General features: G+C 34.8%; 1 protein-coding gene across 6 annotated transcripts in view; it reads left to right on the top strand.

Moving 5' to 3' along the window:
* The window catches only part of ATRX (P-loop containing nucleoside triphosphate hydrolases superfamily protein), a 273,756-nt gene that overhangs the window by 14,998 nt on the left and 233,937 nt on the right, over nucleotides 1-24,821 (top strand). Inside the window, exons 3-4 of one of the 6 annotated variants that reach the window (XM_089821113.1) lie at nucleotides 18,113-18,271; nucleotides 18,354-18,500. The exons of the other annotated variants lie outside the window; for them this stretch is intronic. The gene's annotated coding sequence lies outside the window, so the exon portion shown is untranslated. The remainder of the gene's footprint in view (nucleotides 1-18,112; nucleotides 18,272-18,353; nucleotides 18,501-24,821) is intronic. 6 annotated transcript variants of the gene reach the window in all.

Here is a 24,821-nt window from a genome sequence, read left to right as displayed (position 1 = left end):
AATCAGGTCATCAACATATACAACAACAATAAGAATTCTTTTATTCCTCTTTTATGTATAAGTTGCTGCCCACATAACTTTTTTGAATCCCTGCTGCTGTAGATATATGTCCACTGTGTCATACCAATCTTTTGGAGCTTGTTTACATCCATAGAATTACATTTTTTAGCTTCCACAGATCATTCACCTTTTAAAAAAACAGATTTAACATCTATTTGACAAACTTTGCAACCATTGAAAGTGGCAAAAGCAAGAAACATTCTAATGGCGTCTAACCTTGCTACGGGTGCAAAAGTTTCATGAAAATCTACTACTTCAACTTGAGAGTACTCTTTGCATACTAAACATGCTTTATTTCTTACTATTTTCCCTTCTTCATTTACCTTGTTACGGAACACCCATTTTGTGCCGATGATGTTTTTGTCCTTGGGTCTAGGCACAAGCTTCCATGTATTATTTTTTTGGATCTTCTCTAATTCCTCTTTCTAGCAGCAATAATGCTCATCCTTGTCTGCCTCTTCATAACATTTGTGCTCAAACATGGAGATTATTGAAACATCATCATCTTCAAATTAATTGACATTCTTCCTAGCAGCTCTTGTTCTATTTTCCAGCCAGCACTTGATCTATAGGAATATTTTTTTGTACAAATTTAGAGGGATTTTTGGAAGAGGATGCACCAATTTCACCATGTGGATCAAAACCGCAAGGCACACGTATAGTTTCAGCTTCATTAATGGAAGAAACTCCATTATCATTGTTTGATTGTGACTTTTCTTTTGCATTTTCTTCATCTTTGCTTGCTGCTCCAGCTTGAGTAGATGGAGGAGAAGAAGGTACAACAGTGCTGGTTTCCAATTTTTTCTCATTATTAATGCTGTTCACATTCTCACAAATTCCATTAGTGACTTCATGAACTTTAACATTTGCACTTTCAACAATTTTATGAAGCCTTTTGTTGTAACACTTAAAAGCCTTACTTTTGGAAGAGTAGCAAAGAAATATATCTTCATTTGCTCTTGAGTCGAACTTACCCAAGTTATCTTCATCTCTCCTAATATAACATGAGCTACCAAATTTTTTAAAGTATTTAACAGTAGTTGGTTTATCTTTCCAAAGTCCGTAAGGTGTCTTATTGTACTTGGCTCTCAACAAAGCTCTGTTTGAATGTAGACAATTGTATGGACTGCTTCTCTCCAAAAGGTATAACTTACTTTTCTTTCATTCTTGAGACAACGAGTTATTTCTTGAATTGTTCTATTTTTCTTCTCCACAACACCATTTTGTTGTGGTGTTTTAGGAGTTGAAACTTGTCTGCTAATTGGATGTTGTTCAAAAAACTCACAAACTTATTAGAGGTAAATTCACCACCATTGTCTGAACGTAAATATTAAATCTTTAAATCCACTTCATTTTTAACCAAAGCCTTAAATTCTTTAGACTTATCTAGAGCTTCTGATTTGTCTTTGAGAAAAGCTACCCGTCATGTTGAATAATTATCTATTAACAACATAAAGTATCTCAAACCTTGTAGACTTGCTGTCCTAGTTGGCCCATAAAGATCCGTGTGGATAAGCTCAAGTGGCTTGCAGCTGGAAAGTTCTTTTGATTAGAAGGAAGCTCTTGTTTGCTTCCCTTCTTGACAATTCTTGTAGATGATGCTCGCTGATTTTTCTAACTCTTGCATGTCTCTAACCGCTTCTTTCGTCCTGATCTTAATTAGATTATCAAAAATTATATGCCCAAGTCTTTTATGCCAAAACCATGCATCTTCTACTTGACTTAAACCACATGTTTCATCATTAGTATCATGAAAGAATATAAAGATTATTTGCTGCCCTAGTAGCATTTGCAATAAGCTCTTCTCTTTTCTTAATGATGCAAGAATTTGAATTAAAATGATCGTAACCTTTGTGACAAAACTGACTTTCGCTTAACAAATTGTTTTTCAAACCTTCGACATAAAGCACATTCTCTATTTTAGTTCCAGCATTATTTAACATTAGATTTTCTATACCAGCAACTTCAGCAATTAAACTACCTCCAAATCTGGCCTTCCTCCTTTCATATTCTTAATAATATGAAACTTATTCTAGTCTCCAGTCATATGTCTAGAACAACCACTATTTAATTTTTAGCAAGAAGAGTAGTTTGAACAACCAAAGCCTTAAGAGAGACCTCTTCATTCTTCTTCCTCCAAACTTTAGTAATCTTTTGCTTTTCATTTCGTTTCAACATTGTTAAATGACCCTGCACTATTAATCTTGTAGAACTATGTAGCATGCCCAAAGTTGTTGCAGGCTGCAGCTATAAAAAATGATATATATTTACCAAAAGAACCAAAGGAATTTCTGTTAAGGAAGTAAGGCTTTCTCCTAGTAAAAAAAATGCAATTTGTGGCCAGCAATAGCCATAGAAGAACGATTTATTCACCTAGTTCAAATGGTTTTGATCGGTGAGGATAGGGTTCTCACTATTTGAAATCTGTTGTTCCTTTCCATGTGACATAGAGCATTGGCCAATTGCAAATGCAAAACCACTGTTGTTAATTAAAGACTTTTGTGAAGAAAGTAGATTGTCCAAGGACATGCTGCTGTTGTTATTTGTCACTTCTTGACTTAGCAACATTGTAGTTTTTTAATATTTCGTAGTGAGACTAATTCTGCTTCCAATTTGCATATGTTCTTTTCTTTCAACTCAATTTGGTTCTTCAACTCTTCTTGGATCTTTTTGGCTTTCTCAAACTGAATCTTAGAATCATTTAGAAGTTTCTCAACTTCACAAAGAGCCATAATTGTCTTCAACTTTTCTTGGCTTTTCACTTGCAGCAACTCAATGAGATTCTGATTTTTCTTCTAAGTCTCTTTATTTCAGCAAGGGCAGCTTCCAGTTCAAGGTCTAAATCCACTTCACCATCTTCCAAATCATTGCCCTCATTCTCCTTTTGGTCATGAAATTGAGTATCCTCCTTGGTCATACGAGCAATATCATTTTGAAGATCATTTCCATATGTAGCATGTAGTTGCTTCTGAATTTCTTTGGCTGTGTTAAGATGCATGTACTTGTCATGCTGAGAATCAGATAGACAACCTAGGATAGCACTATTTGCTTTTGCATTTGTTAACATCTTTTATTGTCAGAATTTATGAGTCCTATGGGATGAACATAATCAGCTGAAATACATTCCCATACGTTAAGACCAAGAGCCTTACTGTAAATCAGCATTCTAAAACTCCAGATGGTAAAATTTGTCCCATCAAAGTTAAGAACCCCACATTTTACATGCCCTTCCAAATTTAAATCATCTAATGCCATGAACAATATTTCATTGTTTTGAGGATCGTCCTCACTGCTGGAAGAACCACCTCTACCATTCTTAGAGTAGGGTACCCTTTTAGATTAATCAGATTTCTTATTTCCTCTTACAAATTTCCTAGTTCTTTTAAACATTGAGCTTCTTCATCATTACTGTCCTCTTCTTTCTCATGAAGACATTTTAAAGCAAAAGTGACCAAATTTACCACAATTGAACATTTTAAGGCCAATTTACTTTTGCTCTTGCTAAGTCCTTTATTTAGCTTCCTTAGTAGATAAGCTATCTCATCATTTGAGTCCCCTTCCGAAATATCACTTGACTTTTGCTCTTCTTTTGCAATTTTTGTAGCCTCGAAAGCAATTTTCCTTTTTCATGACCCTTCAACATTTGTCCGCATCTCATATGCAGTCAGGATATCATTGAATCTTTGGAACAGTGGTGTTTTCATCAATTGTCTCACCAAGTCCTTTCAAAGCAGTCAGGACTTCATTAACTCATAAGAAATAAGCAATGCCACTCTCAATTTCTTTTATACAAATACCTTAAATTTTTTTCTGTGTTAAACCTTTGCCTTCTTGATTTCATCATCACCATGATAAGCATTGAACAACTTATCCTAAACTTCTTTGGCTGAATCACAATGCATAACTTTGACAAATTCTGATTCCGATAGACCATGCAGAAGTGCATTAATGGCTTTGGCATTATTTTCAAAGGTCCTTTAAGCATCAACATCAGTGGTGGATTGAGCTAGGATAGTATATCCATTGACCACACTCATATACACGTCAAATCCAAGAGACATAATGTAGGTTTTCATATGAAAACTCCAGAAGGCATAGTTTATTCTATCAAAAAGAGGGGCACAATTGTGGCAGACCTTCTAAAGCACTCATGTTGACACAGGACAGACCTACTTTCAGACTTTTAAGCTTTTGGAAGAGCGAACTTAGCTCTAATACTGATTGAAAAACGGAAAAATACTGAGAGGGGGAGAGGGTGAATTAGTATTTTGAAATTTTAAAACAAAGGTAACCCAAGTAACATTAGAGAGATCTTACACAGAAAAAACAAGAACACTAAGGTTATCTTGTGGAAAACTCAATAGGGTAAAAAACCACGGTATCACTAATATTCAAAAATGGGCTTCAGCCCAGTACATCAAGGCTTCAGCCTTCACAAGACAATTTCAGGCTCCAACCTTTCAAGAGCTACAACCCTTACTAATTGTATGGCATCAACCAATACATATGCAACATGCTGCAACTACAAAGAAGGGATTTTTGATTACAACTAACAGTGATCAAGGCATTGACTGCCCCTTCAAAGAACTCTGTCTCAGCAGATACTTCGACAGTCTGGCACACACGTTCTCAAAACTTCTCACTTTGAAACTATATCAGAATCCTAAGATAGCAACCTCTCTTTAGTTCATAACACTGCTATTTTCTCACTCCTTACTCATTCAGAACATGTTTGCCTTTTCACTATCTATCACAAAGGAAAACTCTATCTGCATTTGTATTCACCTGTCTTCACATTTTAAAAGACATTTTAATCCTATTTGATATCTTCAACCTCTGCGTTCAACTTAAAAGACTCTCATTTCCTTCATTCATTCCTGCAAACAATATATATGTATCTTGACATTAAAATGTTTGTTCCAGTTGAATCCGTTTCAGTTCCACATACTTGCAGAAAGGCTTGAAACTTTTTAATCTACATTCATTTGAAACATCTCACCTCCAATCTGTAGCTCCACAAAACTATTCTAGATCGATTCCTAATATCAAGCTTGATCTGCCAAAATCAAGCTCATCCCTCATCAGTACTGTTATGGCTAGACTAATCCATCTTGTCTGCGTATTTAAGAACCTTCATCAGTCTTCTTTTTTCTTACACTTCTAGTTGTAAGGAAAATAGTCTCATACTCAAGAAAGAACTCCCGACCTGTTTCATTTTCACACGCATCTCGTCTCTTTTTGCAGGTAACACTGCCACTCCTCGAGCGCATGCTATTCTTTTCCAATATTCTTTGCCATCTGTCACACAGTTTAATTCTTGGCCATCTTTTTTAGCAGGTAATGCTGCTACTCTTTAAACACATATATTACAGCCCATCATTTTTATTCAGAAAATGTTACAACCACCAAACACTGACAGAATATTCAAGAAACTGTCTGCTTGACACCCAGTTGAGGATAAGAGTAATGGCCAGTCAAGTACAGATGACAGCTCCAGCGCTGACTGTAGCCTCCAGGTCTTTTACACACATTAAGTTTGATATTTGGACATCGCCAGCATATGCAGCTTCATGTTGTCTATGTGGAAAACTTGTGACCAACCAAAGAGATATGCCTGGATGGGAGGAAATACATGCCAGCACTCTTAACATATCAGCATGACCACAGTGTGACACTGAAGATGCCAGCTCACACATACATACATTAAGGAAAAATATCAATAAATGTAATTTGTAAATAGGTTAGATTTAAATCATGAAGATCTGCACCAGGCATTGGAATGAACAGACTGAAAGAGAGATTGGCCAAGAGTATAGAAACATTGTGTGGCAAAGTCAAACAGATCTGCAGGAGAAAATGGGCAAATGCTAAAGGATGCCTATAGAAACACAAAAACTGAATTGAATAGGAACAAAATTGAAAGCAAATGTTTTTCATTGGTGCTAGATTGCCAAGAACCAAGGACACTTCTGCATCGAAAAGTCACTTTAACTGCTCTATAAATTAATTAAAATAATTCATTATTTAATTAATTTCTAATATCCCAAAGATGGGACATTACACAACCAGACATCCTTCTTGGGTCTGACTTACTTGATTTATGAGTTCCTGCTAGAATTGAAGAAAATTTTGGCTCCAAGATGCTCATTTATTTTTTCTTCAGTTTGCTTCGTTTGGCTTCCTTATTGTATTTCTTGTGGTACTCCATCGATTTTAAGTGGAGTGTTGGCTTGGTATTGGTGTTGTATGATTAGGTATGTCCATAGCACACTTCTTGTCTGTCTACTGTCACTAGTCCATTTCCTAGTAGCTTGATGCCTTGTATATTTCCGTGTCACTGACTTGCACAGCAACATGATAAAAAATGAGTCTTTTAAAAGCCTTAGTAAACATCATCCTGTTGTTATTAAAAACCTCATCTTTACTTGCCTCAAATTACCCACAAGATTTCATTTGAGAGAGATTTCCTCCACAATCTATATGGCTAGTAAGAATCTCTAACCAGAGCTTTTGGTTATTCAATATAATCATATTCCAATTACGTAATCCATTGTAAAAGTATTCCATAATTTTACCAAAAAAAGTTCTAAAAAGATATGCTTGATAGATTTTGTTTTCTGCAAATCATGCAGATTTGATCAGCAATATGCTGTTTGTTGTATGAAATAGGCTAGGCCTTTTAGGTTTTAAAGTTTGAGCTACCTCTTACTGTCCATCTGAAGGCTCCAGCATCTATTTATATTCTCAACAATATCAGATTTGTTAGCCAGATGATAATAACTTAATAAGTATCTTATGCTTCAATCTTTATATAACAAGATTCATCTATCCATAACATTTGTGTCCAAAGAAATATGAGAGAGTGCTGAAATGGAGTTGGCTGAAGTTTGTAAAGGCTGTCATAACAAACTCCAATTTCTTGAGATGAACTCACGCTAGAATTCTTTCTCCATGCTAATAATTTCTCATCAACTAAGCCAACATGAAATCCTTGATCTTCTAAGGCTGATATAGATATCAGATTTCTCTTTATGCCTGGCACAAATAATACATCACTCAAATGCAAATAAATCCCTGAGTCAAGTTTAAGAGAAGTGGAACCAGCACCCTTAATTAAATAGCTAGCATCATCTCCAATGATAACTTGAAGATGAGAGTCTTTCTGCTTCAAATTCACTAGATGATCACAATAACCAGTAATATGCCTAGAAGCTCCACTATCAATCAACCATGTTTCACGATTTGTAGGAATACAGCTTGAAAGAGCAGAGATAAAAGAAAATCCAACAGATGTATCATTAGGTTCCTTCTTAGGAAAAATATTTCCAACTAGTGCAGCAACTGCTTGAGGTTTGGGCTTAACCATACAATCCCTGGCTTAGTGACCAAATCTGTCACATCTGAAGTACTGAACTTTGGACATGTCCCTTTTCTTTCTTTTGAATTCAGGAGCTAAATCCGAGCCTCTTTCTTTGAATCTTTTGATCATCATCATGGTTGTTTTTGCGAGAATTTCCTCTAGCCTCAAGTATGCACTCTTCTTGAATGCAATCAGCTCTTAGCTTGTCAAATTTGGGAAGGTCATCCCTTCCACTAATGCCTTGAATATAGGATTCGTAAGAGCTGGGGAGACTGTTCATAGCAAGCATAACTAAGTCTTTATTAGGGACAAAGTCTCCGATAGCTCCTAGCTGATCTTTGAGTTCAGCAATCTTCATGAAATAAGACACCACAGATTCTCCTCTTCCCATCTTGATATGAAGTAGTTGTCATGTCAATGCTAAATATAGTTTCCAAAATCGGAATTGGAAAGGTCAACTTGATCTGTGAATCAGCTGTGACCCAGCTACAAATCAGCAAAATGAAAAAACCCTTGGAATAACTTGATCATATTAATGATCTGATATTCTAGATTAGACAGATCTAATATGCATGTAAGTTCCCTTACATATGGCCTTATGATAAATACATCTCCTTATATTGATCGGCGATTTGCAAGGCATATTTATATGCCTTGTAATCAACTATTAGTTAAATGAAGAGGCCACATATTTATATGCCTTGTAATCAATATATTTCCCAGAATTTATTGCAGACTTTCTGAACTATAACATTCAACCCGGAATTTGAAGTAGATCGATTTGCAGCAAGAGTAAAGTCATTTTTCAGTATCGGTTGATCAGAATTTGCAGAAACCTTACATGGTATCAGAGCTTTGGTAGTTGAACCTAGGCTCTGCAAATTGACAATCAGATTTAAAATATCTAGCAACATCCTTCTACCTTCAATGGCTAGCGCAATCTGACCCAAAGACAGGTTTGATGAAAAAGAACACTTCGTTGCTTGGAAATTCAGAATTATGATGATTCTTGAAGACGATGTTATTTAGTTTGTTGATAAGGAATCCAAGCAACCTAATGCTGATCCTCATAAAACTATCTGGATTAAAGGAAACAGAAAAGCCATGAAAATCATATTAGATGGAGTTAAAAATGAAATAGTACCTATGCTAATGAAACATTAGAGAACATTTAATATGATGAGTGCATTATTAAATGCATATGAGGTTAACAATATAACTAGAACCTTGCATTAAAAAGACAACTAAATCATATGATAAAGAAGGGAGAATCTATGAATTCATACTTCCTAAAGGTGGCTAGTTTAAGAGATGAACTTGCAAGTATAGGGACCATAATTGAAGACAAAGAGCTATCATAAATGGCTATAGATGTTACAAGATTCAAGAAGAGTTGGCAGATTAACGGATTTCCGGATGATTGATTGATTAACAAAGGAACAAATGTGTTACTTATAAAGAATTACAAGGACATTGTTTCTAAAAGAAACAACGTAGACAGAAGACGAAATTAGAAACAAAACTAGAGACAGGATAGGAAACATTCCTATCTGGACTGAAGACAAAAGAGACAGGATAGAAAACATTCCTATCTAGACTGAAAGACGGACTACAGACAAGTAGTTGACCATTATAGAAAGTATAAGATGTCAACGTACGGATGTCAGAACATTTTGGGATAACTGAGACCCTCCTTGGATCTACAGAATGTTGAAACCAAGAAGCTTTGCCAGAAAAGTGCTATGACTCAAAATAAGTTGCAATTACAAAACTTCGTTTTTGTGAAAAAAACGGTAAAACTCAGAATCTCACACAACCTTGCGTATTACAGACAACTTAAAATGAATTTTGAGGAGAAAATCAACAAACCCAGAATCTCACACAACCTTGCGTACTACAGACAACTTGAAATGATTTTTGAGGAGAAAATCAACAAACCCAGAATCTCACACAACCTTGTGTATTACAGACAACTTGAAATGATTTTTGAGGAGAAAATCGACAAACCAAAAAAAAAAAGAAACAAATTCAAAAGGCTCTGCTCTTGTCGGAAGTCTCATGAAGACCTTTTAGACGTGTCCAGATTTCGGCAGCTGTCTTGCCGGATGGAATCTGAGAAAGCTGGTCATCAACTACGGATAGTTTGAGAAGCATTATTGCCTCTCGATTGTTCAGATCCCATGTATCTTGATCAGGACCCGGAGAAGTTGGACGCTGCGTAACACCCAGAACAAGTTGATCGGTGTTTCGATATTCGAAGATTGCGATGATGCGTTGCTTCCAGGTTCCATAATTGCGACCATTGAATTTGGAATTATGTTCGAGCAAAATATTTGTCAGAGATGCCATGGCACGTTTTTCAATGAAATACTGTGAAAATCTGTGAAGGCACGTTCTTCGAGGCAAAAATACGAAAGACCTAGAAGAATTAGAGAATGACCTAGAAGAGAGCTCAAAAAACTCAGAAGGAATCTACTGTCGTTTTTTGGATTCGCTGGCTCGAAAATCGAGGCACACAAATCGAGGCACCTAGAAAAAATAGACAACCCAGTTGAGCTCTCGAAAAACCCACCAAGAATTAGGGTTTTGAAAAAAACAGCCCTAGCTGTAAAAAGCTTGAAAAAACTTCAGATTTCTTGATAAAAAATGGCAGATTTTTCTTCAAGGATCGATGTGCATGGACGAATGGGGCTAGAGTGTGCTGAACAAACACAGGCAGACCCAAGTTCGGGAATTTCTTTAGGCCGAAAACCCTAAGCGGATTTTAGAGAAATTCAACAGAAATAATTTTGAAAAAATTTAAACAAATAATTTCACGAAGAAATTATAAATTTTTTCGAAAAAATTTAAGTAATAGCTCTGATACCATGTTACAAGATTCAAGAAGAGTTGGCAGATTAACGGATTTTCGGATGATTGATTGATTGATTAACAGAGGAACAAATGTGTTCCTTATAAAGAATTACAAGGACGTTGTTTCTAAAAGAAACAACGTAGACAGAAGATGAAATTAGAAACAAAACTAGAGACAGGATAGGAAACATTCCTATCTGGACTGAAGACAAAAGAGACAGGATAGGAAACATTCCTATCTAGATTGAAAGACGGACTACGGACAAGTAGTTGACCATTATAGAAAGTATAAGATATTATCTTAATAATAGATGGGTTATGGGTTACCAGATTCGTGGGAAACATTCTCACAAGGAGTAAATGCTAGAGACGAACTTCCAGACTTCAATAGATTTAAAGGAGATTGCCTTCAAGAAGAATCTAGGCAACTGAAGAAAGGAGAGAAATTAAAAACTGAAGATGAAGAACTTCATGTCGTTAACACAAATTCTTATAAAGGTGAGAAGAAGCACTTTAAGAGGAAGAAGGGTAATCAAAGAAATGACAAACCGAAGAGAGATTTATCCAAAATAAAATGCTTCAAATGTGAAAATTTGGACACTATAAATCTAATTGCCCTGAGAATACAAAGCAGCAAGTAAACTGTACAAACATTACCAGGAAAGGGGAAAACTATGATTATGAGAAACGTTTATTGTATTTAGCGCTATCAAATGAAGTATCAAGCAAAGCATGGGTAATTGATAGTGGATCATCTTGACACATTACAGGATACAAAGAAGTACTAGACTCAATATCAGAAGAAGTTAATGACGAAGTTACCATAGGTGATAATTCCACTCATTTTGTCAAAGGAATTGGGAACTGCACCTTGAAACGGAAGTTGGGTATTTTTCTTCATCTCAAAAGAGTACTCTATGTACCAGGAATCAAGAGGAATCTAATTTCCGTTACAACACTTGAAGATGATGGACATAAGGTTGCATTCATGGACGGTAAAGTAATGACCTGGTCTAAGAACTCTTTATTTAAGAAATCAAAGTTGATTGGTCAAAGAAAGGGATACTTGTATGAATTAAATATAGAACATATTCAAGCCTTAATTCATGAAGTTGCTGATATAAATGAAATGTGGCATAGAAGGTTAGGACATCTAAACTTCAAAGCCTTATCGACTATGGAAAAGATGGTTACTGGTTTACCTAAGTTGAATAAAGATCATTTGAGCATATGCAAAGGATGCACTCTAGGTAAGATCACCAAAAGTCCATTTCAAGTTAGCACTAGAAAAACTAACAATGTTATGTTTGTTCCTTCCCCTGGAGGATTTTGGTACTATATACATTTTATAGATGATTTCTCTAAGAAAACATGGATTTACTTCTTAAAATGTGAAGAATCAGAAGAAATCCTTAAGAGATTTAAAGAATTCAAATCCTTAACTGAAAATCTTCAAGACTCAAAATTAAAACTCTTAGGACTGATAATGGAGGGGAATATACTTCAGATTTGTTTAAAGATTTTTGTAAAGAAGCAAGAATTAAGAGGGAGTATATTGTTTCTTATAACCCACAACAAAACGGGGTAGTAGAAACGAAGAATAGAATAATTATAGAAGTAGCAAGAGCTATGATATTTGATCAAAATTTATAATATTATCTTTGGGCAGAAGAATCATGTATTGCTGTTTATATTCAAAACAAAAATCCTCACTCCCACCTTAGAGATAAAACTCCTGAAGAAGTCTTTTCTAAGGTTAAACCAAATATAAGTCATCTTAGGATATTTGGGTGTCAAGTATATATACAGGTTCCAAAAGAAAAAAGAACTAAGTTAGAACCCTCCGAGAGGTAAGGTATTTTTGTCAGGTATAGCAAAACATCTAAAGCATATAGAGTTTACATACTTGGTCAAAAAAACATTGAACTTAGTAGGGATGTAATATTTGAAGATCTCGCATTCAAAAGAGCCCTAAGTTTTGAAGATCCTACACATATACCTAGTTATGAAGAAAATCATGAATCTGAGTTTCAGAGGGAGAACATTGAAGAAATTGAAGGTGAAATTCAAAATCTTAATCTTGAGGAAACTCAAAATCCTAATAAAAGGCCACTTTGGGCTATTAAGATTGTAGAGGAAGCACAAGACTTTGCTGCATCATCTAGAACCTTCAGAGAAAGCAAAAGACTCAAAAGATTTTTTAGCTATGCAACAAACATGAGTGATTTATGTAAATTGGAACCAACCAATGTTTCAGATGCTATTAAACATACAACTTGGAAGGATGCTATGATGGAAGAATACCAATCCATTATTATGAATGATCTTTGGAAAATTGTTCCAAGGCCTCAGGGAAAATCTATTGTTTTTTTTAAATGGATATTTAAAATCAAGCATGCTGCTGACAGTAGCATTGAAAAATATAAAGTCAGATTCGTAGCTAGAGGATTCTCTCAGAAGGAGGGAATTGATTATGAAGAAACCTTTGCTCCAGTAACCAAATACACCTTTCTAAGAGTAGTCCTAGCTATTGCAACATCAAAGGGATGGAAAGTACATCAAATGGATGTAAGAACAACATTTCTGAATGGAAAGATTATAGAAGAGCTATATTTGGAACAACCTGAAGGATTTGAAACTCATAATCCTAAAATCTTTGTTTGCAAACTCAAGAAAGCTCTCTATGGGCTTAAACAGGCTCCCAGGGCATGGTATGAAAGAATCAATACATATCTCACCAGTTTAGGATTCTCTAAGAATGAAGCTGATCCAAATCTCTATTATAAAAGGGATAAAGATGATATGATAATTTTGATACTATATGTTGATGATTTATTAATAACAAATGATGATCATTTTATAGATCAATGCAAGAAAGATCTAATCAAAGAAATTGATATGAAAGATTTAGGACTCCACTACTTCTTAGGACTGGAAGTGTGGCAAAACTCTAATAGCATCATAATCAATCAAGGAAAATATGCATTAGACATCTTGAAGAGATTTGGAATGTGGAATTGCCGATCTATGTCTTCTCCAATGGAGACTAATCTACACAAATTTAAGGAAGCAACAACAGAATCACCCTCCATAGATTCTACTCTTTACAGACAGATGATTGAGTCTTTTATGTACTTGGTAAATACAAGACCTGATATTTGCTATGCTGTTAATGCCTTAAGTCAGTTTATGTGTGAGCCAAAGGAAATTCAACTAGTTGCAGTCAAACACATTATGAGATACTTACAAGGCACTCTTAACCTTAGGCTAAAGTATGAGAAAGTTGACTTGGACTTACATGGGTTCATAGACTCAGATTGGGCTAGAAGTGTTCCTAATAGGAAAAGCACTTCAGGATGTTGTTTTAGTTTAGGCTAAGCAATGATACCATGGATATGCAGAAAACAAGCATTAGTAGCACAGAGTTCCATAGAAGCTGAATACATTGCAGCTGCAATGGCTTCTCGGGCAGCAGTTTGGCTTAGAACGTTACTTGTGGGATTATTTGGTCAACTCATGAATCTCACTATTATTCACTGTGACAATCATAGTTCCATCAAGCTTTCTGTGAATCCAGCTTTTCATGATAGGTCCAAGCATATTGAAATTCCTTACCATTATGTAAGAGATATGGTAGACAGGAAAATTATCAAGTTAGAATACATTTGCACTACAGATCAGACATCAGATATTCTTACCAAACCTCTCTCTCAAGTGAAGATAGATCACTTCAGAAAATGAATTGATATGGTTGAATTATAATATATTTGTATTCCTTAATTATTAATGAATAATTTTAAAAATTATTATTGTCAGGCTATTGACTATTATGGGCTTCACCATTTTGTTTTATTATATAAAGAGGTGACAATCTTTGTGATAATAAATAGACATTATATGAAATGACGATCTTTGAGATAATGTTCTATAACAGTAGGAAACTACTAGTAGATCTGGATGAATTAAAGATCATATTGTGTTATAGACATTTCTATTTCTATGCCTATGAGTCACAATTTGGGTAAAGGAAGAATTTAATCATTCTCCGAAATTTATCTTGTGTACTGGCAGATCTTAATTCAGGATCATATTGTGATATAGGCTTGTTAGTGCCTACGAGTCACAATTTGAATAAAGGAAGAATTTTATCATTCTCCGGATTTTTATCTTGTGTATTGCATTACATGTAATACTGTTATCACAAGTGTTAGTGATAATCCATATTACAGGTTTAGTAATATAACAAATTATCATGTGTACCATGATACTACATGCATGGAAGAATCAGATAGATATAGAGTACAATTCTATGCTTAACAATGTTGCTAGAGATGTTTCTCTCATTTATATTATCAAGCAAGAGGGAGTGTTAAATCCTCATAACTTAATTATATTAATGATCTAATATTCCTAGATCTTAATTTAGGATCATATTGTGATATAGGCTTGCCAGTGCCTATGAGTTAAAATTTGAATAAAGAAAGATTTTATCATTCTCCGGATTTTAGCCTGTGTATTGCATTACGTGTAATACTCTTATGACAAGTGTTAGTGATAATACATATTATAGGTTTAGTAATATTGCAAAGTATCATGTGTACCATGATACTACATGCATGGAAGAATCAGATAGATATAGAGTACAATTCTATGCTTAACAATGTTGTTAGATATGTTTCTCTCATTTATATTATCAAGTTAAGAGGGAGTGTTAAATCCTAATAACTTGATCATATTAATGATCTGATATTCCAAATTAGAGAGATCTAATATGCATGTAAGTTCCCTTATATATGGCCTTATGATAAATACATCTCCCTATACTGATCGGCAATTTGCTAGGCATATTTTATGCCTTGTAATTAACTATTGTAGTTGATTATTAATTAACTATTAGTTAAATGAAAAGGCCGCCGATTTGTAGTGGAATAGGATTGTTTCATGGAGGGCCGACCTAGAAGGGGTTGTGTCTTATACCCTTGGTTAATGTATAAAGTAGGAGAAAGATTGTGGATAGAGGACACACAATATTATCAAAAGTCTGCGCTTCTAGCAATCTGATCCTTGACGACTTAGTGCAGAGATAAAATATATTACCCAGAATTTATTGCAGACTTCCTGAACTATAACATTCAGCCCAAAATTTGAAGTAGATCGATTTGCAGCAAGAGTAAAGTCATTTTTCAGTATTGGTTGATCAGAATTTGCAGAAACCTTACATTAAAGACTTAAAACTTATTTCATGCACCATTTATTGAATATAACTTAACAACACTATAACATCATCAAATAGAAGTTAACATTCATAAACAAGAAACATAAACGATAAATCCTTCAGATACATAAAATGTTAATTGTAGCTGAAGTAAATAGAAAACATAGGATAATATGAGAGGTCTCATAGATATATAGAATTATGAACGTTGTCAAATCATTAATGTATGTAAGAACCATGATGATGAAAGTGAAATAATAACATTGTAAGCAAAAACGTGATAGTGTTACTCAGGGACACATCCTTAGTAGATTTTCAGCGTTCTTGTCCCAAAAACGTTTCGGAATCTTGGGGACACCTAGGGGACTTTGACTTTGACTTCTTGAACAAATTAGACTTTGACTCTCATAGTAACACAAATTTGGCATATGAACTTTGTTGCTTCTAATATTTTAAGGTTCTATTATATATAAGTACATGCTTTATCCATGTTTTCATATAAATATTTTAATTTCCCCTATTGTTATACAGCCGTCCCCATCCCCCCCAACAAACTAGCAATTTTTTTTGCTGTCTTAGAAACCTGTTCTGCGGTCCCCTGTTGTCCCTGTCTTGGAAACTCAAGGAACATAGCAAAAAAGCAAGTCTATATGCTCAAGCTCTAGCTCAAGCCTTCTTCATCTTCATCATCATCGTCAAGTTCGGTCACAGCCTCAGCCTCAGAGTATCCTGTCTGCTTGCTAACTACATCTAAGGTAGGTCCTAGAGGCCTGAGTAGCCATAGCCCCTGCAAGTGAGGTGGATTCACGAGCAACATTAACAGGGCTTGTGTCTGTCGGTGTGCATGTGTGGTCTGCCAAAACATGCTCTAGTCTTCTTCTCTGCCATAGCCATAACCCCAGCCTCTACTTGGTCAACCCAATCAAGGTCCTCAGTGAAGATTGGATTAATAGCCTTAGTTAACCACTTTGACTTTGGAACTGATCTCTAGAGTCATTGGAGAGGTGTCAGGGTCCAAAATCTGTGTGGTCCTAAGATGGAGGTTGTAATGAACAAAGACAATATCATTCAACCTCTGCATAGACAACTTGTTTCGCATCTTCCAGTGGATATGCTTGAACTTGGACCAATTGTGCTGACATCTAGAAGCACTACCTAGCTGACTCAAAATATGAATGAGAATTTTCCCAAGATTTGGGGTTGATGGCCCAAACAATTGCCACTATCTATCTAAAATAAGGGAAAAATAAATTAATTAGTCTCATTTACAAGTACACCTTAAAGGGTAAATTACAAAATAAAAAAATTAAAATGCATGAATTATTAGCCTGATGCAGGAGCATCCTGGGTTTCTTTGTAATCCTGCACATTAGTTAATTTTGCCTAGTTCCAATTTGGCCGACTTTGCTCACATTTAATTTTGGTATAGTTAATTATATTTGATGAGGGCCGACTTGTGGTTTCTCTATGTTCTACAATTATTCGTAAGCCATTTTGGCAAGTATAAGTAGGGTGTTTAGGTTTAGGGTTAGGGCAGATTTTTGGGGAGAGTTCAAAAGAAAAGAGATATGTGGATTTAAAAAGCTGATTTGGAGATTTGGAAGTTGTACATTTGTAATTGGCCGTAACCCAGAAGGCCTTATAGCTGGGCATTAATGCTGAATATTTGATGAATCAATAAATATATCCTTGTTCTCTCTTTCCTTGGTGTTGTTCCTCGTGTTTGCTTCCGTTGTGTTAACTCTTGCAGGGTGGTTTGGATAGCTGGGTGTGCCTTTGGCCCTAGTTATTCATCCCTTGCCTGCATCATAGCCATAAACTTAAGAATATATTATTTTTACCTAGTTGTAATGATGTCCTAGCATCTATGCACATCTTGCTAGAGAAAATTGCCTATTCTTTGTTATTATATTTGTCTACCTCGATGGTTATGGTTGAGGCACTGCCATCACTACTCAATTTCTACATTATTCAGTATATGCCAACTAGAACCTCCTCATCTGCCTTGAAGTTAAGACAAAATCAAAATGCTGGATTTAGATAATAAGCTGTTGCATGGATGGGGATATGGAGCTGGTTTTGCCATCTCCTGTAGATGATCTCCCAAATAGTGGGGGATACTTCTCCTACATTCTTGCATACTGAGCTCTAATGGCCTCCTTGGTCCTATCCATACGCTCATATAGGTAGCTCATTGAGGGCTCGTTTGGTTGCCGGAATTACACAGGACTTGGCATTTGTAATTCCTAAAACTTTCTAATCCACTGTTTGGGTGCACAAAATCAGAATTGGAATTGGCAAAAAAATAGAATTCAGTGACCCCATTTACCCTTAAATCGAGGATTTGGTATTCCATCTAAATAGGTGGAATTGCTCCAATCCTCATTTTAATTGTAATTTGCCAAAAACTTGGATTACATATGTATTAAAATGAAAACATTTTGAGATCCGATCTGTCCTATTTTGCTGTCATTTTATTAACAAATTTACAGTGAGTTAGTGTTTCTTGCTGCTGGGTTTTGCATATGCTATGCATTTCATGGATCAACGTTTTTTCTTGGAAGGCGACTTTGCTAATGTTATCAAAGGAAAATCTCTTGCGCATGTCTTGCATGTCCACTCAGCTTTCACTTTCACTCTCTCCCACTTTGTGAAGAAGCAGAAGCAGTCAGTGGATAACTTCTTTGTTGACAGTGTGGACGCTACCATTAGAGCAAGACTTGGGCTGCAGAGGGAGACGTTACAAGGTTGAGAGAACAATAAAGATGTTAGAGACATTAAAGGTATTTGCAAGTAGATGTTCAATGATGCTAGAGAATATTATAACTAATCATGTTCGATCTGATGCAAAATGGTTGTCTGCAGCTGAATCTCTCAATGTGGTGAAAGAGGCAATTTCAAACAAAGCCCCAAGTTCGAAACCACAGATGTGGCTTGATGGGATTCACACATTATGGCTAAAGACATTGAAATGATAACTTGAAACAGTTCTAAAGATTTGTGGACCATTTGGTAAATATTTTTAAATTTTTGAGGAAGATAGTATAATGATATTGTCTGAATAAAGGGACTGGTTAAAAAAAATGATACTGTACAAGTTGTAGATAAAAATAATACAATACATTACAACCAAATCATGAAAAGAACATTACTCGCAGAACAAATGATGAGCATTAGGGAATAAAATGTATACTGATTTGAACACTGCTTTAGGAAAAATATTAAAAACTTCCTATAATTCGAAATGTTAGAAATCAAAAGAAGAATCAATGGAAATTGGGCAAAATTCTTAAGTTTTGAAGTTAAAATAGGTGGTGTTGAACTTGTAGCTGCTCCATGTTTGTCAATTTGGTAGTGACAATCGTCATTTTTTTATTGGGCCTCTGAAACTTTATGATGTTGGAGTGGGCCTCTCTCAACAGCTCTGTGAATTAGGCTGGTGAATTAGACAAAAACACACTTCTCAATTGCAACTAGTGTTTTTCTGCACAACTAATCTCCAACAATGCCGATTAAGTCAAAATCCTTTGTTTAATATGGTAGTTTTTTAAATTTTCATTTCACATTTGGGGTCAAATATGCTTATTTCAATGATATTCCATTTTTAGAAACGTGCAACCAAATGGAGGAAATTGGCTTTCAGCATTACAAATTCTTGATGAACCAAACGGTCCCAAATCAAATTTTCAAAACTGTAGTCTGGATTTCAAGTTCCAGAATCCCAAATCCAGGATTTTGGATGCTAATTCTCAAATCATATTCCACCAACCAAATGGGCCTTGAGGGCTTTTCCCCTCAACAACTTGTAGGAGAGATACAAGGGGCTCAATGACCTGTAATTATATTAAAAAAGCATTAGTCACAACTTAAATATAAAACTAAATTATTAAACTAAGTTGCCGGTTCGGATTCGTTTTGGGTTCGTCCATAGTTATTTTAATTCCAACTATAGAATATATGTTTTTAAATATATGTATATATGTGTACATAGATGCAGCAGCAAATACGCTCATCACCACTATGCTAATATTAAAGCAACATAGCAAAATACACCACCACATCAATGTAACAATAATGTCAACCGTAATAATCAGCACCATTGATCAAATATCATCAAAACCATGAAACAAATCATCGTCATTCTGCTGTTGCAAAGTAGAAGCACAAAAAATAACGCTATAGGCCTATTTAAGGCCAAGGTTGTGATTGTTGCCATATAGTAAACTTCCCACATTAACTATTATACTGGATGATTCAAAGAAAGCAGCTTTGGATCAGACTAGATGAAGCCAAGAAAGCAGGCTTTGGTTCTAGAATTATCCATAGTAAAGATCTCTTTAGATTTTGTTCAATCCATAGTTTTCTATAGATTGTGCGCTATATGCATGATATATGGTGTATTTCATACATTCCATAATAGACGCATGTCACTTTTATACATCCCGATTCCTCTTCGCAAGTAGCATTTAATTCAAATAAAATATGATGATTAATTTCAGTCTAATCATGTGCTTGAGTCTAATTTGGCAAAAAAGACTTTTGAAAAAGTAAACAAAAGGGTGTTTTTTGCCCGTGTTCTCTCAAAATTCTTTGAAATTCTTTACGGATTCCTTTGCTGGAAACTGAAGTCACCTAAAAGTAGTCTGAATTCTGCCAGGGTTCCTCTCACAGAATTCCTAGCAAAATTTGGTCTTTGTAGCAGACTTTTGATAGAATCTGACAAGGACTAGACTTTCGAGAGAATTGAACTAAGAATTCCTAGGTGCACGAGAGAATCTGGTAATTTAGTTATTAAACAATTAAATACTAAATACTAAATGTTGAATTGTAATAAATTTACCTTCAATATTTCCTTACAAGCTGTCCAAAAACCAGCCACATTAAACTTGCAATTCACCACATCTATCCTTGCAGTGGTTGTAGGAAAGGAAGAGGAAGTCCACTCCTCCGCAACAAACATTCGTCTCAATTCTTCCCTTGATGTCAACAAGGATTGCAGTGTGATGATGTTCGAGGCAAACTTCGTGATAACAGAACAAGCTAACTTTGCCCCGTTCATCTCCTCTATATGCTGAGGACCAATGCATGATTGTAGATAAACTTGCATATATTTTTTACCCTTTCTACGCATGATTTGATCCACTCAAGTTTATCAATGTCCTATAAAATGAGGTCAAGGCAATGGGCTGCACAACGAGACCAAATTATTGTAGGGTGCCCTCCATCAAAAGTGTACCTGTAACAATTTAAAATTAATTAGAAATCTACATGTGTTAAGAAACATAGAAATTAGAATTAGAAAAGATTAAATAAATTTATACTTATAGATGTCTTTCCATCAAATTTTCAAAGCTTGAAAAGTTAAAATTTAACACTTGAAAGTTAACCTACAACAAAATAACTTGCTGCATTATCCATCACCACCTGCACCACATTCTCTTCCTCTACCTCTGCTATGACTTCCTCAATAAACTTACATAAGTACATGATGTTTTTAACATGAGAGGAAGCATCAATAGGTTTGACCAACGTGGTGGATTCTACAAAATTTAAACAGAGCAAAATAATTAATTATCATGGATCATCATTAATCAACAAATCAAAAATTAAATTATTCAATCACAATTCACATTGCATGAAGGAAAGTAGAATGATCAATCACCTCCACAAGAAACAAAAAAATTTATGAGTGTTCTATGCCTCCTATTTGTCCAACCATTAGTCATAATGGTGCAACCCTTTTCGGTCCATGCCTTTTGGTGGGCCTCTAGCTCAAGCTTCATATCCTCTACTATTTCATCTATAAGAGGTATCCACTCAACTCAGCAGTAGTAGGGGCTTTAAATCCCACATCTTAGATAGTTACGATGTCTATCATGCCTTGCCAATAAGGAGACATGCCACAAATAGATTAGGATTAGATGACAAATCATTATGTAATATGAATCTATGATTGCACAATAGAAATTATTAAAATTTAACTTTAAACTTAAAGAAAACAAATAAAAAAAATTAATTACCTTGCTGCAATAAATGGAATGTTGCAAAAGTACCAAAATTTGCAAATTTGTTTTCTGACATCATCATTAATTTCTTTGTTCCAACCCATGCTCTCAAGTGAGGGTTGTGCACCAACGGTAGTAGGCGATTCAAAGTAACTATCTAGTCTTGACTTCGACACTCTAGGTCCAAATGTAGTAGGGCCAGTATTAGTAGTAGAACGATGAGCACAAGCACTAGCACTAGCACTAGGATGAAATGGAGGCTCGGAAGAACCCTGTCCAACACAACTTATGGATGCGAGAGCATGGGAGCTAATAGCACATAACTGTCCAAGTTGCCTTTTCTTAATTTAACTTCTCTTGTTCACATGTGTCTAATTGCACAAAACAAAAATGTTTTTCCACAGTAGTTTGTTGAGTGGACAAGGTAACATCATGTCCAAGTATGCCAACAATATGTGGCATTTGAATCTATAGATACAACCAAATTTTTTTCTTTACAAAACATAGATTTTGTTTGATGTTTGATTCTTCTAGGTATATTTCCATGTCTCATCCTTTTTTAGGCATTGTGGAAAATGGAAGTTAAGGCTGCTGCAATAAGAAAATTGAATTAAAAACTTGAACTAAGAAAACAACAGACCTTACATTTTTTTTGAGAAATTTGTAAAAATGTGTTTGCAAATTTTTTCTAATAACTTCTGAAAACACTGTAGGATTTGCAAGATTGCACTTTGCAATTTAATAAAAAGCATTCCAAATTTGCAAATTAAAACTAAACAAATTTAATAAAAAATAAAGAATACATCAACATACTAGAAAAAAATCAACACTTACCTCTTGCAAATGAGTTGATGAGTGTTGCTATTGACTCCATAATGCTCCCAATGCAAACTTATGGCCTTCACAAATTGATTTGTGATCTCCTTGATGCTCTTCTTTCTTTTTGGTTGCAAACCTATGGTCATAGTTGGAATAGTTGCCGAATAATTGATGATTTGCCACTAATCGCCTGGTTTTTTATTGAGGCGTGTTTTTGGCAGATTTAATCTTAGAGTAAAAACTCGCCGTTTTTAAATTTAATTGCCATTTAATCGCCGAGTAATCAGTGAGTTTTTGAAAATGACTCAGCTGTGTTAAAAGACAATAGGATAAAGGGAAAAAAACAATATCGTTTTGTTTGCTAGTTAATTTTCTGCATTGGGAGGCATTTATATATATCTAAACTTTGATTGTTTCTTTTGCGTTCTCTTTATTTAACTCATTAAATGCATCTTCTCATTGAAATTCCAAAAAAATGTATTTTTAATTAAATTTTAGTAGTTTTTTTAGATTCTTGAGTTTTTTTAATAAAAATTGGCTTTTTTTTCCCAATTAAACTTTTAGGGGCTTGTTGAGTTGTTGCTGAGTGAGAGTTTTCCAACTATGCCTATGGTTTCTCTTTTCTCTTCCTCTCTCTTAGTTTTCCTCTCTTCTTGTCATACTAAATAGTTAGAAGGCCTTTTAGGGTTATAAGAAAGAGAAATGGTAAAAGAATATTAAAAAAATGTTGTATTTTTTTTTTGTTCTCAAGTTGTCCAAATGGACTGCCATGTGGCTGGTTTTTGGCAGCTGGTTTAGGTGATTTTTGCTTGAATGATTGAATTAGGCGATTTCAAGCGATATCTTGCTGATCCGGCTCAACCAGTCACCAAAAATTGCCAGGCTTAATTCATATCACCAAATTGCCAAAATCATGATGATTCTGGGATCTCTGATGCTAAAGCTCTGCTAGTATTGTTGAACTCGTATAGGTTGTTTAAAATCTGAAAACATTTCTTTTGCAAAATCTAGCTTAGAGATGATAGGAATCAAGTGATCCATTTTAGAGTCTATTTGGACTTTCTTAGCCATTATTTTGTTCTTTTATTTTATTTTCTGATCATTATCAGCTGTCTCCTAGATGAGAAGTCACAAAATCAAGAAGATCATTTTCCTCGAGAGTGATTAAAATCTTGAATTTCCAAGTTGAGAAATTTGCAAAACTTTCTAGTCTATCTTCTACCTTTAATCCATTCACCATTGTAGCTCACATGAGATAAGATAAAAAATAGATCCTTGATGCTAATTTCTGATTCTGGATCGTAAATTCTCAAACCGAACTCTGATAGCATGTTTAAGTTGAACTAGAATATAGCAGAAAATAACAATAAATAAATCAAGACAGGATACACAATAGGAGCATAGTGAAATACCCTGGGAAAACCCTCCTCTTGAGGGTGAAAAACCCAACCCATAGAAACATTGATCCTTATTTCTATTTCAAGTTAAGTACAAAAGTTCACACTTAATCTTTCATAGATTAAGTAGTCGAATATCTAGTATCAATATGTATAACATAAATGTTTTGCTCAATACTGTAATGTCCCCATGCCATCAAACAACTTAACCTATAGACATTATTAACAACAATAGACTATTTAATTAAATTCTATTGATTTATATCTAGGTGTTCCATTATTTCTACACATCCTTAAGGATTCCCTCAATCTAGCTTCCTAAACCGTTGTGAGGATCCCCTGTGTTATGAGTAATGGTCCTTGATTATTTGCCCTTCCTTTTCGAAACTACCTTTCAAGTTGGGCTTCATAATCCTCTGTGAAGACACCATGTGTTCCTTAGAATGACCCTCGATTAGTTAGCCATCTCATTGGAAGGGAGTATCTTTAAGGTCTACCAAGTTTGTCGATCAAACCCATTACTTATATCAAAGTCAACCATTATTCCTTACAATTATTGGTCTTAATAATCCAATCTAAATATATTTATTTCTATGATCTAATTTCTTATTATAATATAACAATGACTAATTATTAGAATTCATAATTATGATTCTAAGAGTTCTTACTTTTAAAATAATATAAATAAAATTATGAATAATACTATTAGTATGAACCATTACACAATAACTACATACCATTAAATATTCCTTACCTCAACATATTCCTAAGTATAACTAATAATAAATATTCCTACCTACCTTAGCCGATAATAATTTGGGCACTGTTATGGTTGTTTGTATCCACTGTGATTGGTATGCCACTCAAGTTACAGTCTGATGTCACATGCTCGATCAATTGAATGGGTTTGATTGCCAACATTCCTTCCTATCTCCTATGGCAGAAAGGATATGGGCCCCACTACATTTCCTTACACTTGCTAGATGATGTGGTACCTTTCATAATATGTTATGATCCTTTTTAATGCCCCCCTTTTATACGTGATAGGACTATGGGTCACGACCATAGGTTTGAAAAGATAATTTATCTTTTAATGTTGAGTAGACCGATCT

The sequence above is a fragment of the Cupressus sempervirens genome, chromosome 3 (assembly GCF_028749045.1).
Source record: "Cupressus sempervirens isolate cs-2001-9-10 chromosome 3, ASM2874904v1, whole genome shotgun sequence".
NCBI classification, from domain to species: domain Eukaryota; kingdom Viridiplantae; phylum Streptophyta; class Pinopsida; order Cupressales; family Cupressaceae; genus Cupressus; species Cupressus sempervirens.
Note: the sequence above shows the minus strand (reverse complement) of the source record. Positions and strands in the feature narration are given on the sequence as shown.